Source organism: Salmo trutta, unplaced genomic scaffold (assembly GCF_901001165.1).
Source record: "Salmo trutta unplaced genomic scaffold, fSalTru1.1, whole genome shotgun sequence".
NCBI classification, from domain to species: domain Eukaryota; kingdom Metazoa; phylum Chordata; class Actinopteri; order Salmoniformes; family Salmonidae; genus Salmo; species Salmo trutta.
In genome coordinates, this window is record NW_021822715.1 from 246,959 (window position 1) to 252,958 (window position 6,000).

A 6,000-nucleotide genomic window follows, 5' to 3' on the forward strand; every position below is an offset into this window, starting at 1 on the left:
AGTGTTCCATTCCATCCTTTCCTCTATTTAGAATCGAATAGTGTTCCATTCCATCCTTTCCTCTATATAGAATCTAATAGTGTTCCATTCCATCCTTTCCTCTATATAGAATCTAATAGTGTTCCATTCCATCCTTTCCTGTATAAAGAATCTAATAGTGTTCCATTCCATCCTTTCCTCTATTTAGAATCTAATAGTGTTCCATTCCATCCTTTCCTCTATATAGAATCTAATAGTGTTCCATTCCATCCTTTCCTCTATTTAGAATCTAATAGTGTTCCATTCCATCCTTTCCTCTATATAGAATCTAATAGTGTTCCATTCCATCCTGTCCTCTATTTAGAATCTAATAGTGTTCCATTCCATCCTTTCCTCTATTTAGAATCTAATAGTGTTCCATTCCATCCTTTCCTCTATTTAGAATCTAATAGTGTTCCATTCCTTCATTTAAGCCACTGTAACAGTTGTGTTAAATCATGTTGACTGACAAAAGAGATGTTACAGCATGCCTGCCAACTGGCTATATGGCAAAACGTTGATATGTCGAATGTGACCAGGTTTGTGCAGATTACTTTCAGAGGTAGGCTGTACCCAGAGTAATGGAGTTATGTTTTCTTGAATGCCCAGAATTTTTATCGATAATCAAGGAGCAAGTGGGGATTTGAACTTTTAGTCCAGTTTTATTGTACAATCTTTCCTGAAAAGTAAATTGAGTCCACGATCATCTCCCTTGTTTTGTTGACGTTGGGCCAGAGGTTATTTTATTTATTTATTTCAGGTAGAACAGCACTGTGGACCTATTGAAGTGGGTCTAGGGTATCAGGGAAGGTAGAGGTGATATGATCCTAGCACTGTGGACCTATTGAAGTGGGTCTAGGGTATCAGGGAAGGTAGAGGTGATATGATCCTAGCACTGTGGACCTATTGAAGTGGGTCTAGGGTATCAGGGAAGGTAGAGGTGATATGATCCTAGCACTGTGGACCTATTGAAGTGGGTCTAGGGTATCAGGGAAGGTAGAGGTGATATTATCCTAGCACTGTGGACCTATTGAAGTGGGTCTAGGGTATCAGGGAAGGTAGAGGTGATATGATCCTAGCACTGTGGACCTATTGAAGTGGGTCTAGGGTATCAGGGAAGGTAGAGGTGATATGATCCTAGCACTGTGGACCTATTGAAGTGGGTCTAGGGTATCAGGTAGAACAGCACTGTGGACCTATTGAAGTGGGTCTAGGGTATCAGGTAGAACAGCACTGTGGACCTATTGAAGTGGGTCTAGGGTATCAGGTAGAACAGCACTGTGGACCTATTGAAGTGGGTCTAGGGTATCAGGTAGAACAGCACTGTGGACCTATTGAAGTGGGTCTAGGGTATCAGGTAGAACAGCACTGTGGACCTATTGAAGTGGGTCTAGGGTATCAGGTAGAACAGCACTGTGGACCTATTGAAGTGGGTCTAGGGTATCAGGGAAGGTAGAGGTGATATGATCCTAGCACTGTGGACCTATTGAAGTGGGTCTAGGGTATCAGGGAAGGTAGAGGTGATATGATCCTAGCACTGTGGACCTATTGAAGTGGGTCTAGGGTATCAGGGAAGGTAGAGGTGATATGATCCTAGCACTGTGGACCTATTGAAGTGGGTCTAGGGTATCAGGGAAGGTAGAGGTGATATGATCCTAGCTCTGTGGACCTACTGAAGTGGGTCTAGGGTATCAGGGAAGGTAGAGGTGATATGATCCTAGCACTGTGGACCTATTGAAGTGGGTCTAGGGTATCAGGGAAGGTAGAGGTGATATGATCCTAGCTCTGTGGACCTATTGAAGTGGGTCTAGTGTATCAGGGAAGGTAGAGGTGATATGATCCTAGCACTGTGGACCTATTGAAGTGGGTCTAGGGTATCAGGGAAGGTAGAGGTGATATGATCCTAGCACTGTGGACCTATTGAAGTGGGTCTAGGGTATCAGGGAAGGTAGAGGTGATATGATCCTAGCACTGTGGACCTATTGAAGTGGGTCTAGGGTATCAGGGAAGGTAGAGGTGATATGATTCTAGCACTGTGGACCTATTGAAGTGGGTCTAGGGTATCAGGAAGGTAGAGGTGATATGATCCTAGCACTGTGGACCTATTGAAGTGGGTCTAGGGTATCAGGTAGAACAGCACTGTGGACCTATTGAAGTGGGTCTAGGGTATCAGGTAGAACAGCACTGTGGACCTATTGAAGTGGGTCTAGGGTATCAGGGAAGGTAGAGGTGATATGATCCTAGCACTGTGGACCTATTGAAGTGGGTCTAGGGTATCAGGGAAGGTAGAGGTGATATGATCCTAGCACTGTGGACCTATTGAAGTGGGTCTAGGGTATCAGGGAAGGTAGAGGTGATATGATCCTAGCACTGTGGACCTATTGAAGTGGGTCTAGGGTATCAGGGAAGGTAGAGGTGATATGATCCTAGCACTGTGGACCTATTGAAGTGGGTCTAGGGTATCAGGGAAGGTAGAGGTGATATGATTCTAGCACTGTGGACCTATTGAAGTGGGTCTAGGGTATCAGGAAGGTAGAGGTGATATGATCCTAGCACTGTGGACCTATTGAAGTGGGTCTAGGGTATCAGGTAGAACAGCACTGTGGACCTATTGAAGTGGGTCTAGGGTATCAGGTAGAACAGCACTGTGGACCTATTGAAGTGGGTCTAGGGTATCAGGGAAGGTAGAGGTGATATGATCCTAATACTGTGGACCTATTGAAGTGGGTCTAGGGTATCAGGGAAGGTAGAGGTGATATGATTCTTGACTAGTCTCTCAAAGCACTTCATGATGACGGAAGTGAGTGCAACGGGGCGATAGTCACTTAGTTCAGTTACCTTTCTGGGCTCCCGAGTGGCGCAACGGTTTACAGCACTGCATCTCAGTGCAAGATTCATCACTACAGTCCCTGGTTCGAATCCAAGCTGAATCACATCCGGCCATGATTGGGAGTCCCATAGGGCAGTGCACAATTGGCTCTGTGTTGTCCGAGTTTGACCAGGGTAGGCTGTCATTGTAAATAAAGAATTTGTTCTTAACTGACTTGCCTAGTTAAATAAAGGTTAAATAATAAATATATATATATATATTGGGTACAGGAACATGCTTCAAGATGGTGGACATCTTGGTGGACATCTTGAAGCATGTGGGGACAGTAGACTGGGATAGGGAGAGATTGAATATGTCCGTAATATGTCTCATAGCAAAGGGTCTGAATACTTATGTAAATAAGGTATTTCTGTTTTTTATTTGTAATACATTTCCGGTAATTTCTAAAAACCTGCTTTCACTTTGTCATTATGGGTTATTGTGTGTAGATTGATGAGGAACATTTTCTATTTAATACATTTTAGAATGAGGCTGAAACGTGACAAAATGTGGAAAAAGTCAAGGGGTCTGAATACTTTCCGAATGCGCTGTAAACTAAAGCAAAAAAAAGGTAATTAAATGCATTTAGAATAATCTTTCTCTGAAAATAAAATGTGATCCTCAACTGCGTTTCCCTCCAGTCAGCAGACGGCGATGTGCGTCTTTCAGGCGATGCTGCAGCGTGACGTATAATCTAGTGGACGGTTCTTCATAAACAGCTCGTCAACCACCTCGGTAGCTTGCTAGCCAACATAGCCGAAACATTCAAGCTATTTATACGCTTTCGGTCTATATTAGCTACTGTGTTTTAGACACACTTCTGTCGTATCTACTTGTTAACCTATTTAATTTAATATTACGTTATTGTTTATTAGTCAGCTATAGTAGCTGGCTGGTTAAGTTAGCATTAGCCTGGTCGCTAATGATAGCTAGCTAGCTAACATCCCCGAACATGAGCTCCCTAAACTACTCCCCTCCTGTTAAAGAAGAGGAGGTCTGCTGGACGGAGAAAGAAGCTCTGGGGCTGAACATTGTCGTGAAAGAGGAGAAGGAAGAGGAGGATGTCACAGTAAAACAACAAGTAGAGGGTGAGGCTGTTACAGTGAAAGATGAAGAGAAAGACGTTTCAGTTAAACAAGAGGAAGAAGAGGATGATGCTGTTTTTGGAGTGAAGAAGGAAGGAGAGATTACTGTCACATTGAAAGATGAGGAGACAGGAGATCTGAGTAACACCAGTAAGTACCGCCTTCAATTAGTTTTTAACTTTGGATATTCGGAGTTGGCTCGTCAATACCTCTTCAACGGAGGGTCCTGGGATGATGACTGATATGTCTAGAATCAGACGACGTAGAGAACAAGCTGCCCCTTGTTTTCTCCGTTCCGTTTCCTAAATGTGACTTAACATATATATTTGAGAAGGGTCTATCTGCTGACCGCAGACTGGGGGGCCACGGCATGTAGTGATTTTAATGTAGTGATGTTTTACTACACACCGTGACCCCCAATAGAGCCATGTGAGAGTTGGGTTGGCTACACCAAAGATTATGGATATACTGACAAGATGTCTCTCCGTCCTGACAAGGGGAGTCGTTGTCCACAAAGCAGCATTGTGGGTTGTCTCGCTCCCACCTATCCTGTCTTTGGATTGGTGGATACATCTTATTATTGTAATCTATTGTTTATATTCTATGAGGGTTGTTGACGTCAACCGCCTGTATTCAATGGAGAGAGATGCTAAGCTACTAGCATGAATATGCATAGCGATCTGGAGACAACTCCTATAGTGTTTTATCAAAGTTGTCGGTATGTCACGTGTCCACGTAACAACTTAATCATTACGAAACTTCTGTTAGATCAAGTAAACCTCACGTAGCAAATAAGCCATTCATTTTGTTGTTGACCAAATTCAACACTTTCCACATTGGGTTGATAATTGTTTCCACTTGGATACAACCTACTGTAACCTACTGGCATGATCTAGAGAGATACAACCTACTGTAGCCTACTGGCATGACCCAGAGAGAAACAACATACTGTAACCTACTGGCATGACCTAGAGAGATACAACCTACTGTAACCTACTGGCATGACCTAGAGAGTTACAACCTACTGTAACCTACTGGCATGACCTAGAGAGATACAACCTACTGTAGCCTACTGGCATGACCTAGAGAGTTTAACCTACTGTAACCTACTGGCATGACCTAGAGAGATACAGCCTACTGTAACCTACTGGCATGACCTAGAGAGTTACAACCTGCTGTAGCTTACTGGCATGACCTAGAGAGTTACAACCTGCTGTAACCTACTGGCATGACCTAGAGAGTTACAACCTGCTGTAACCTACTGGCATGACCTAGAGAGTTACAACCTACTGTAACCTGCTGGCATGACCTAGAGAGATACAACCTACTGTAAACTACTGGCATGACCTAGAGAGTTAAAACCTACTGGCATGACCTAGAGAGTTACAACCTACTGTAACCTACTGGCATGACCTAGAAAGATACAACCTACTGTAACCTACTGGCATGACCTAGAGAGATACAACCTACTGTAGTCTACTGGCATGACCTAGAGAGATACAACCTACTGTAACCTACTGGCATGACCTAAAGAGTTACAACCTACTGTAGCCTACTGGCATGACCTAGAGAGATACAACCTACTGTAACCTACTGGCATGACCTAGAGAGTTACAACCTACTGTAACCTACTGGCATGACCTAGAGAGATACAACCTACTGTAACCTACTGGCATGACCTAGAGAGATACAACCTACTGTAGCCTACTGGCATGACCTAGAGAGATACAACCTACTGTAGCCTACTGGCATGACCTAGAGAGATACAACCTACTGTAACCTACTGGCATGACCTAGAGAGATACAACCTACTGTAACCTACTGGCATGACCTAGAGAGTTACAGCCTACTGTAGTCTACTGGCATGACCTAGAGAGTTACAACCTACTGTAACCTACTGGCATGACCTAGAGAGATACAACCTACTGGCATGACCTAGAGAGTTACAACCTACTGTAGTCTACTGGCATGACCTAGAGAGATACAACCTACTGGCATGACCTAGAGAGATACAACCTACTGTAACCT